Below are 12,086 nucleotides of genomic sequence, written 5' to 3' on the forward strand. Positions count from 1 at the left end.
CCAGGAAGTGTTTCAGTTCTTTTTGAGCTTGAATCAAGCTAAAATTTACAAATCGTTGTTCAAGAATCATTTTAAGTTTAAGATAAATGTCCATATGCGGCTCTGAGAGCCAAGAGTCTTCCCACGGTTCCTCCATAGTTTAGATACGGAATAGCAAAGCAAAACCAAGAAGAGGAATCCAAAGTTTCCAGGGTTTACTCACACAAATCAGTCGCTTAGGGATCGGGGATCGTTCTGCCCGCATTCTCCACCATTTGTTGCAGTGGGGATCCTGCAACACGCATATATCAAACCAGGAGTCCCGTGGAAAGGAAATATATACGGACAGACAGATTCTTGATAGCTGTTTCAGAGAGATGTTTATTTCTCCAGCCGCATGGCCGGGGCTCTGCCCAGGAACTGTTCCAGTCACGGGACCAAGGGTCCTTCTGCCCGCGCAGGGAACACAAACCAACCAATGGGAACGAGGCTGAGCAGGGGCAGGGAAACCCCGTGTCTGTGCCCTCAGGGCCCCTCTCCCAGGGCTACACGGCAGGGGAGGGACCCCAACAGGCTGTGTCCCTTCTGTATGTGAACATCCAGCAGCTTTCCATGGAAACAAGTGGAGGGGATTTCAGGTGGTCCTGAATTAGCCTGCAGTGCCCAGTGCTTATGTTGGAATAAATCACTCTGGATTCATTATGGTGTCCCCCTGTGTCTGCTGAGAGATGTATCTTTGTTTGATTTCACTTTTGGTGGTTTTTATCTACTGCAGACATTAGCAAACTTATCTCCCAGTCTGTTTATAAACGTTCCTAAGGTTGATAGGTATTTCCTAATTTTTTGTGAATTTTGATGCATCTCTGGACAAATGGATGACTTTACTGTTATTTTCCCTGGGAGCACAACACCAGTTAGGGACCCCAGATGAAAATTTATAAACACAGAACTCCAAAACCTCAATTCTCACTTGTCAATGGGGGAGAAAAAATATCAGCCTAATGGTGGCACAATCTAGCCCTGTAAGTAACACCTACTCAGGTCCTGCTCCTCTGGAACACAGTTATATGTCAGCTATGATCATCTGTTTTCTCATTTTTTTGTGTGTGTGAGTTGCTGAAAAGCAAACCTTTCCCACAACTAATTGTATTTGCTAATTACCTGTGAAAAAGCAATTATCTGCAAGTGATACAACTCTTTGAAAAGGCTCTTTTAATTGGTAAAGATGGGGAAAAATGCTCTTCTGTGGATGCTGTTTTCAGAAGAATCTTCCCAAATATTGTACCTGATGTATCACATTAGACACATCAGATTGGGTTGCATCAGCAATGTTGCATTACATCACATCACCAAGGTAATGTGCTGTGACAGACTTGCAATGCAATGTGTCAGCTGGAAAATGGGGAAAGATGTGATTTCCTGAGCAAAATGCTTCTTAAGCTTTATGGTATTTTCTCCTCCTCTAACTGAGCAAGTGGCTGTTTGTGTGTTGGGGTATCTCTTAAAAGACTCAGTTGCCTGTTGAAGAATTCTGGACATTTTCCATGTTTCCTGCCTCTCCATTGACTATTAACAGGTCTAAAAAGAAAGGTATTTTTTACAGTTTACACTTCCATACCCAGATTACAATATATTTGTTCCCCCAAAGTTTCAGTAAACTGAGAAAGCCCTTTCTAGGGGGAATGTTCTTGCCATTTGTATAGCTCTGTGCAGGGCCTGAGCTTTCCCCTTGGCTCGTGGAGCGTGCCTCTTGTGGGGAATGCTGAGGGGTGAGTTCTGCACAAGCCAGGCCCAGAATCACAGCCCTGAGGGAGAAAGTGTGGCTGCAATTCCTGTGCACTCAGAGGTGAGAAGCAGATTTTCTAATGCATGAGTTATTTATGGTGCACACCTTCTGCAAGGACAGCACTGCAGTACCTTGCTTTGCCTCCCTTGATGGCTGACCTTCTCCACAGGGGTGGCAGCAGGAGGACACTGCAGCCTGTCATCCCTCAGGGATGTCTAGGAAAAATTTGCACTGGCCAAGGTATTTTTCCAGGCCTGAGTAAAGATGACTTGGCTTGCCCAGGAGAGAGGACAGGCAGTGGTCACTGTGGTCACTGTGGTCACCTGGAGCGGCGTGTGCCCAGCCAACCTCACCAAACTCACACTGGCCATCAGCACCTGCTCTTCAAATGAGTTTCTAGTCAAATTGAGTTGCTAGCAGTTGGGTGTCTTTGACAGAAGACTTGGTTATGTCTCAGAACAGAGCAGAGAAGCTGGGAATAGGTGCACTTCAGGTGGAGCTGTGGAGGTAGGGGATGTAGAGATGAAAATGGAGTGCAGATGAAGGAGAAAAACCAAAAAATGTTAAGCTCTTTAGAAAAGGAGGAGCAATGAAATCCACGCAAAAGCAAAAATCAAAATATTTTTAATGTGCTTTTATAATCTGCATTGTCAGCAATAATGTAACAATTTGCTTCCTTTCCTAGTTATTTTTTAAAAAATTGTCCACTTTTTTGTGAGCTACTTAGCGTTGTCTGATACTGAGCATCCTCTCAGGTATACATTATGTTCAGTGCAACACCGAAACCAATCAACAGAGAATTTCTGAAGAGGGAACTGCTATACAATAATGATGAACATATTGTCCTCAAGCTGTGGAGGTTAACAGCCCCAAATTGCTTTGCTATTTGTGCATATTGAAATAAGAAGAATTTATATGTTTGCTCTCATTTCAGTGGGCTCTTGTGATTCATTATACTGGCACTTCAGAGTTCAGAATAGTCACTTGTCTCATGCAAAGCAGCACCCTTAACTGTGTTACTATTTGGTTGCTCATTATTGTCCCACTTCTTTCTTTTTTATTGCTGCACAAATACACTTTGGTTTCACAGCAGCTTCTCTAATGCTGATTTCTGTAGCGCTCATTGTCAGAAAGATCAGGGTCCTGGTGCACTCAGAAAGAAATCAGCTAAGTAAGTCTATCATAGCTTTGCTGTTTAAACAATGCCTTGGATCATTAAAACGAAAACAAACAAAAAAGAATTTTAAAAATTGGTTTTGTACCTATGGATACCTTTCATTTTTCTTCAATAGGGTTTTTAATGAAATAGCAGCAGTCATGTAGAAAACATTTACTTACCTTTTTGCTTACTTGATTTAGTCTTTCAGGACAATACAGTCATTTTACAGTCTGTCCTGGGTTAGGGAAAGAGCATAATTGCTGAGAAATGAATTGTGAGTTGAAAGTGTCTAATCTTTGCCTGCCAACCTGCACTCCTGCTTGCTCTAAGTGGGTATTGAGGAAAGGTATTCAGGTGCCTAAAGATGAAAATAGGTTCGCAAAGTTTTTTGCTTTGCTTTTGTTGCTTGTTTGGGTGGTTTTTTGGTGTGCTTTGTTGTTGTTTTCTCCCCAGAAATGAACACTAGATCCCTCCAGCCCTCTGCAAAACTGCTATTTGCCCTATTGTACCCACAAATTCCTCCAGTACTTCTACAGACCTGGATGCTACTGTCTCACTCAAACCCTGGCTCCATACCCAGGCAGTGCCCAGGCGTGTGAGGCCATCCCATATCACCCAGATGAGTGTTTGGCTGTAGATACCCACACTGGAGCCAGGCCCCCAGGTCTGCTCTGTAGGAGGTGAGATGCATCCTGAGGGGTCTGTTTGGTCTCTGAACTGTAGGAGAATTCATTTGGGACAAGCACAGAAATGGATATTTTCAGTCTGATAGCCATATTTGCTCAGGAGACCCGTACTTTACACAAAGGGTCAGCCTTGGTGTTTCTGTCGCTCCTTTTCATCAAAATGTTTATTTTCTATTTATCAGAGGTATAAGCCATTCAGATCAATAGCAAACACTCCTAATCTTATCTTTTAACCAAATATTAGCCATGCTTTCTATTTACAAGCTGACATTAAGTCACGCTAACCCCTTTTCTGCATACAGAGCTCCTATTCTAAGCCTTTTCTTTAACCCTGTTATTAATTCTGCCTTTTATGTCTGAACCTGGTACAGCAGCACAATTAACTGCTTTACTTAACATGCAAGTTTATAAGTGATCTCCATGATACCACTGACACGAGGAAAGTAAGTGGGGTTGAACTGACTCTCATTACAAGCTGATCTTTGTGCAGTCTTTGGTTGGTAGAACTGGCAGCAGACGGGTATTGCAGAATTAAAATTAAGAGTTATGAGAACCATCACTACATAACGGTGAGATCAGATGAGAATGGGAGAATCCACACAAGTCTTTAATCTCCATCAAGCCAAGATATTGTTTGTGCTTTGTTCTGCAGTTTAAAATGAATCCTTAATGACAGTGTCATCATCTCATTTTGTGCTCTTCATTTCCCCCTGATTATAAATAAGGATCAGGTTTCCCTTTAGCAGGACTGGGAAGCAGGGGAGTTCAAGCTCTTCTCTTCACAGTGAGCAAGAGCTGCTTTTCCCGCTGCAGAGTTTCAGATCTTTAGCTCCCTGGACTGAAACTGCTTTGATGGTGAGTTCATAAAGACACTGACTGTTCAGAGGTTGTGTCACATTAGGCAGAAGTGTTCCTTGATGAGGCCGAGGGAGAAGTCCTCCCACGGCTTTGCAATCAGGGAACAGGCTGGGGATACGTGCTGGTGAGTGACTGAAATGGTGACTTTCCCCCGCCCAACAAAACACATCTTTGTCAAAGCGGAGCAGATAAACAGGTAAGTGAGCTAATCCTGTGCTTCACTCTGTGAAGAGCAGCAGTTTAATACGATTTTAAAAGTAGTAGCGGTGGCTGAGACCGCAAGTGACTAATGCATGACTAAGGTTTCTACAGAAGCTGTAAGGTGAAGGTAATGCTCAGTTCTGCTCAGATTTATGAAGGCTGTGATCAGCAGGTTAGCCAAAATGGAGCAATGAGTTTCAAAAAGCTTGAGAATAAGGTTGAATTCCAGGGCTGCAGGGCAGATACCATATGTGAGTGAGATTTGTAACAGCAATGCCAAGGACGTGACAGAAAAAAAACCCACTTGAACCACCCACTCCCCTTCAGGAAGATTCCTGCTTTTGAAACTCTATCTAAAAGGCACCCAGGCAAGGTCTGAAAGAATTCAGCACATGGAATGGCTGCTGAGGAAGCTGCAAGAAAGCACCTTTAAAGAAGCAAGACTGAAAGCAGTGGAATCTCTGTGTGGGGATGGCAGGATGAAGAGATTAGAGGAAAATGAAAAGTTTCCACCCGGTTTGTAAATATTGATGTGAAGAACCCAGCACAGCAGTGTCTTGTGAGCGCCGTCTTTAGCACCCTCTTTTCAGTAGGTTGCTGGAGATTTGCATTGCTAATGTGCTTGCATGAAAGTTCTCCCGGGCTTCCAGGGAAAAGAGGCAGATGTAATCTTTCAGGGCAAGGCAATAAGGTGCTTGAGTAATTTTACCTCTGCATCCTAAACTGTGGATGTACTGGATGTGAAGCCTTGGGGTTTCTGGATGGAAAACACCTGAATTTAGGATTCATTAAAGAGAGCTGGTTTCTAACCACTGTGTCCTCGATAAGTAGCACATCGGTAGGAGGGCAAAATAACAATTGCTCTAGGCTTGGAGAAGCTTTTGCATTACTGCTACTCCAATTATTTCCCTTTTCACACGTGTTCAGCAGTCTCTCGCCTCTGTAATTACCACACTGAACACTTTAGCTATTAGATACAGCTACTAGACTTTTAACAAGCCGTCATTACTTGCACTTTCCATCTTACAATTTAACAAGAGACCAGTGTAACAGACTCACAGACCTGTGTATGGACTCATGCATATAAAAGCTGGTTGCAGGCTTAGATTTTGTTAAGAAACAGAAAAGAAGCCAAGGGTAGGGCAGCAGGACGTGGAAGCTGATGCACGCTACGGCCCTGGTTTGAATATTCTAGTTAAAAGTTATTTTTAGTATCTGCATTGGGCTAATTTTTCGTTTCATTGTAAAATGGTGGCTGAGGATGAGAATGGCCAAATTAGAAAGCATGAGGAAAGCCTGAAAGCCTCTGAGGTTTTATGGGATGTCAGATGTGAGGGCAGCTGTGTATCAGCTGACCTTAAACACCTAAGGAACAGGGGAAGGCAGGTTGAGAAGGTTTGCCTTTACCCAGCTTTCCCTCTGTTTGGCATTTCTTTCCTATGCTCCGTGCTCTTGTGGTGGTGCAGAATTCTAAAAAGAGGTACTTTTTGTATGCCCAGGCAAGCAGCAGTGTGGTGGGCCAGGTTACCTGATTAGCTGGTGGATTTTCTGGGCTAACCCCGGGTGGCCAGGCAGAGCAGGCATTTAAAACCTCATCCATCTCTTGTCTTATTGTCTTTGAATTTGCATAATTAAAAGTGAATTACTTGCTGTATTTTTAATAAATGCAGTAAAAATGCATGAAAAGCTGAAAAATTACAGCAATCTGGTAATTCATGTCATGTCCCATTCGGAATTACAGCTTTCCAGTCCCAGCTCAAACACCGAGGATTTCCTGCTACCATAAAGCTGTAATTGCTGAATTAATAACAGTGGGTTTTGAAGAGTGACTGCACAGACTCTCTGACCCAGGTAATAGAAATACTCATGTTAAAGTGAATTTGATACATGTGACTTAATCTATTTCATATTAGGCTCAAGTAGTGAAAATCATTGCTTTCTTTGCCACAGGATGTTACGAGAACCACAGTGAGGTGTTTAGTTTAAGGCAGCTGTGTTGCTAAGCCAGTGGGGACTAGAAATCAAATTTCAGGGACAAGCCAGGCTAGTTGTCCTTCTTCTACCAGGGAACTAGTACTCCAAATTTGTTAGTCTGCTCAGCACTTCTGGGAGGTGGAATTTTCCACCCAGCTGCAAAAGCATGGAGAAACAGGATGCAAAGGTAGATGGTGAAATGCTGCTGCTAGTGTTTCATTACTCCAGGACTTTATTATCAACTACTAAAAAAAACCTCAACTTCCTCCTCACCTTCCAGTTTGGAAACAAATTCTGCAGTTGCTGCTCTTTGTAAAATGTGATGTCTCCTGTCTCTCACAGCTGTGACACTCATAAGGGCTGGGATGAAGGGACTCATGTCTCTAAACAGAATGATCTGAATGAAAGGCTCCTTTTTTACCCCTTTTGTCATTGTTGCTGTGGTTTGTTTTTTTTTTAAGGGTTACTTAGGTGTTGGTGGAAGCTGGTGATCAATCTGCTGTGAATTCCTCAGGCTGAGACCCTGATGCAGCAGTCATTTGAACCTAAGTGACTTTACATTTATTTCAGTAGGTTTTGTGATTCTTGGTCACTGTTGTAATCTGATTCAAGCTGTTAGAGATCAATTGGCCCATGTCAAAGGATCTGCTTGTACCACGGGATTGATTTAGTGAACAACTATTCATGCTGCAATGTTCAGCTGCAGCAAAAGACGAGGTGCATGAGCAATCAGACACTGAACTTCTCAGCTCAGGATAATGTCCTGTGCTGGGGATCTTTGAAATAGTCTCACTGAGATTGTATTGACATCGTGGATAAAATGAACTGGCAGTTTCCAGGGCTGGCAATCTGGTTCCTTTTGTAAGAATTACCATCATTAATTAAAATCTCTTTTTCTGTCTAATTATTTCAGCTCTAATTCTCTTGCAGGTTCATAAATAGTAACATTCCACTGTCCTGGAAAAAAGTTCATTTTTCTCCTTTTCATTCTCTTTGTCACTGCCCTCAATTCTCTGCCCTCTCATGGCTTAAGGTAATTAAACTTCCAAAGTCTGGTCACCTCTCTGAAATATTTAAATATAATCAAAGACATGTTCATGTTTCTTTTGTGGGCAAAACCCCATGAGAGTTTTGAACAAAAAGAGTGTGCTTTTACCTTCTGCAAATATCAGGAGGTGAGGGGCCAGGGACCCCAGGTTTTTTCCTATCTGGTTCACTATCACCCAGACCCTGTGCTACCAAGTTACAATTCAAAGGGCAAACGTTTTAAGCCTTATAGCTTGTAGGGATTGTGAAAGGTGTATTTAACCTGATCTTTGTAATTGCCTCCTTGCCATTTAACACTGAGATTACAGCATTTACTGCTGGATGTTGAGAATTCTCTCAGCTGAACTTTTGCATCCAGCAAATGATTTTTTGCAGAATACTGCTGTGGAAGATACTCACTGAAATTTGCATGAATGCATGCGCACAGAGTAGCTTGGGCTCACTGACATTAATGGAGAGGAGAAAAATCTCCCCAAAGGCAGGTATGTACAGCACTATTACCCTAAAGACCTGAGGGTTTTGAGAGGGAATCAGCACAAACAGTGGTGTTAAGGGAAAAGATCCTGCTTTGGGCAGCTTGAGGTTGAATTAGGGAGGATCTTTCCAGGCTGTCAGCAAAGGGATGGTTTTTATCAGTTCATTATGAGATCTGCCCTTCCTGTGGATGTTTAACTTGCTGGCTGATGTTTTCTTGAATTTTTCTTTTTGAAGTGTCCAGTTTTGGTATAAGAAAATATCAAGCACAGCTAAAGGTCAAAGTAAATCATGAATGAAATTCCACAAACTGATATTCGGCAAAGGGCAAAAAGTAATGTCAGAGTCTAGTTCTAGTTTCCATAAATGCTCTCCCTAGGTCAGAGACCATCCATGCCCTGCACAGGAGCCCCTTTGCTTCCCTCTTGGAGATGCAGATCTACCAGCCAAGACAAGAAGTTTAGAACATGATGGGGATGCCCACTAATTTCACCACTAAAGCAGAAGGTGGTACCTGAATCACTGCAAGGATTTGGAAAGCTTCTCTGAATGCTTTTATTTTAAGAAAAAAAAAAAATCCAACTCCTTCCTCCAAAAATGCAGAGATGCCAGTGATACCAGGTATCTGTGGAGGTTTCTGTCCAGCAGCAGCTTGGCTGACACCAGAGAACAAGCAGTACACAAAGACTGGTGCTCCAGCTGGTTGGTTTTTGTCTGTTAGGTTACATGATGAAGGAACAAAAAAATCAGGGTCTATTGCCTGTTTTAAGCACAGAGGAGAAGTTCCATCTGTGAAACAGCTCAGAGGCTGGGAGGGTCTGTCAGACCTGCTCTTCTGACCAGCAGTTCATGCCAGTATTGAATTGCTGCTTGGTCCAGAGTGCAAAGTCTTTGTGGTTTCACAGTCAATGCAGTCTTGGCTGTTCATGGTCTGTTTACAAGCAGGACTTTCAGTAGCAACACTTTTAATGGCAGTGAGGCCCTGAATCAATGGTATCTATCAAAGCAGCTGAATTCTGCTTAGAAGAAATTAGTTCTGTGAGCTGCAAAGACAACAGGATTTCCACAGCCCATGTCCTGCATCTACCTCTGGGGAAATTGAGAGCTCATTTGTCTACTTACCAAGGTGCCTATTTCACAAAATTTGTAGGAATGTTAATACCTTGACTACACACAGTTATACTCCTTCAGAGAGGCTTTGTGATCACATAAAACTTAAGAAAGCATAAAAGGAATCAGTTTTCTTGGATATTTGCAGTGCTGTCTGTATCAGAAAGGAGGGGCAGAGCTGGAGTGAAGGAAAAATGCATGTCCACAGATCACAGACAGAAAAGTAGGTGTTTTGAAATACTTTGATGGTAACAAGAATGTTGTCTCCTCTCCAGTGTCGGGGGTTTTGAGCTCACTAGGCAGCAAAATGAAATGTTTTACAGCTCTATCAAGCGCAGCACAGCCACTGATATTATACTTGCAATTTCATGACCTGGTAAACAGATACTTTTGTGCTTAAGGGTCTAAGTGTCAGCGGTGTAGAAAACTGACGATTATTCTGCTTTGTGAAATAGGAGCTCCTTCATGGGAAAGGTATCATACCTGAAACAGCATCACTTGATATTTGTCCTTGTAAAGCACGACTCTGTGCTCTCAGTGAGATAAGGAGTGAAGGGAGCTGGTGGGACAGCTGAGCTGGAGATACATTTATCTCCTGCAGCATGGGCTGTATGGAATGTGTTGCTTCTTTGAATGCAGTGATTCAGCCTCGCATGCCAGTTCTGGATTCTTGTCTTGGTCCAGTGTAGAAACTTTCTGAGTGTCAATACAATTTCAGCCAAAGCCTGCCATTTTTCTGTAAGAAAGACTTTCAGGAACAGCTCTCTTCGAGGCTGTTGGCTCTGAAGTGATGGTGTCTATCAAACCAATTGATGAGGTTTCTTGATGGCTGCATCAAACCATGTGCAAGTCCTGTAGATCTGGTGTAGCTAATTTTATATGTTAATCAGGGATAAGAGAATGTGGCTGTGGGAGAAGGGAGCTCCTGGCTGTGAGTTTCCACAGAAATCCTTTTGCTTTCAGCGGGGAATGGTGGCTTTATGCTATTCTCACAGTTTCTTATCTAATGTGTTATTGACACCATTGCATTTGCTTTCAAACACAGTCATTAGAACATTTAATTTGCAGCAGCTGTAATTTATATTTGTAATTTTGTCTAAGATCAATAAAGGAAACTGAAGAGATTTATAGTCCTAGTTTCAACTAAGATGAATTGGAACAGACTCTCTGTCCCTGAAAAGCTGTATTTAACCAGCATTTTAAAAGAACAAAATGAATTAGATATTTGCATACAAGCATGGGTAAATAATCCCTTGTGTCTGAAAGAAATATTGGAAAGAGTGAACATGGTCAGTGTGTTCTTCTCTGAAATACAAATAAACTCCTGGGAAATGTTACCTTAGTGTAGGATCTAATGGGAGTCAAGGAAGCATTTCAAAATGCTTCTTAGCAGCAGCAGTCAATAAATATCCTTGAGATCTGTTGTATTAATACTGCATAATAAGCCTGTAGCTGCATGTTTTAAATAATGTCAGGATCAGTCTGAGAGAGGAAAGCGAGACCCTGAAAGCACAGCTCTGCCTTATTTTACAGCAATCCTTGAATATGGATTGCAGAAATCTGTTAATAATTTTTGAAAAGTCTGTATTCATTTATGAAATATTCATGTTCCAAGCATGGCCTCATGCCTGGGAAGAGGTGCCTCTCCCATACAGCAATTAGCTGAGGGATTATGCTGAGCAGAAGAGACGTGAGCAGTGTCAGGGCTGTAGTAGTTTCAAGAAGAGTCTGACAGAGGGAAGGCAGAAATTCCTAATGAGCCTTTCTCCTTCTGCACAGCAGCAGGACAGGATACTGGAGCAGTGCCTGAGAGATCTGAAGGCTGGGGCTGGGGGATATCTCTGCATCTGGCCCAGGACAGGGCACAGTTTAGCAGCTGGTGGCTGTGCTCACCCCTTTTGCTCTGAAGCCTTTGAGATGTGCCCTGGGGGAAGGCAGTATATTCTTTCTCCACCCTCTGTTAATTTGGTTTATGCCTAATCCAGCTGCCTGTTGCCAATAGACTGCTGGTAGTGCTGTGCCAGGGCACGTGTTCCTCTGCTCTGCTGTGCAGCCAGGCTTGAAATTTCTGTCGTTTTGCAGAAAGCTTCACTTCATACTGTCACATGATCACATCATACTGAAGGAAAAGATCATCTGTGGCATGAAGGAGAAAGTTCCACAATAAGGCCCTGATTTCCTCCACCGGGAAGTTGGGGGGGGGTTGCATAGGTTTTTCAATATTATGGTGTTTTGACTTGGAGTTTTGCCAAATTGCTGCACCCTCTCTGTGTTTCATTCATATGCCCAAGCCCTCGCATCTCAGAGCCCCTAGATGCCTGGTGTTCATGGATGTAGCTCACCTTTCCCCTGTCAGTCTGGAAGGATGTGTTTCCAGCTGACACATTCTGCACGCATTCATCCCTGAGGGGAGCAATCCAGGCTGGAAAGTGGTGAAACTAATCTGTGCTATTCTTAGATTGCTAAAGTGGGTGAGGGTAGAAGAGGAAAAGTCCCCTTTTTCTACACTCCCACTTGTCTGCTCCCATAAAGGTTACAGAGAAAGCCAGAGAAGGACCTGCCCCATCTGTGTGTGTGCGCTGCACTTCATGAGGAGGATTCGTCTTTAAATGCCAACTGTAAAGGCAGCTCCACACCGTTCTCCTTTCTGTTCTTGGGGCTGGTTGTTTGAATCTAATTAATTTAATATGTTTTTAATAATGCAGTGCTGCCATCTCTACAGTACCTTGTAAACAACAATTTTTGCTGTAAGCAGACAACCAGCACCCTGTGTCTACTCATCATGGGGGTTGAATGTCACCATTATGATGTT

At 42.9% G+C, this 12,086-nt stretch overlaps 1 long non-coding RNA gene across 4 annotated transcripts in view; it reads left to right on the forward strand.

Annotated features, from left to right (window-relative positions):
* Positions 1-4,520: 4,520 nt before the first annotated feature.
* Positions 4,521-12,086, forward strand: part of LOC125334060 — a 40,060-nt gene continuing 32,494 nt past the window's right edge. For 3 of the 4 annotated variants that reach the window (XR_007207059.1, XR_007207061.1, XR_007207062.1), the window contains exon 1: positions 4,521-4,664. This is a non-coding gene — a long non-coding RNA (uncharacterized LOC125334060). Of the gene's footprint in view, positions 4,665-6,416; positions 6,521-12,086 lie in introns of those variants that run through there. The other variant, XR_007207060.1, reaches the window with a different exon arrangement.

The sequence above is a fragment of the Corvus hawaiiensis genome, chromosome 16 (genome assembly GCF_020740725.1).
Source record: "Corvus hawaiiensis isolate bCorHaw1 chromosome 16, bCorHaw1.pri.cur, whole genome shotgun sequence".
Taxonomy (NCBI): Eukaryota; Metazoa; Chordata; class Aves; order Passeriformes; family Corvidae; genus Corvus; species Corvus hawaiiensis.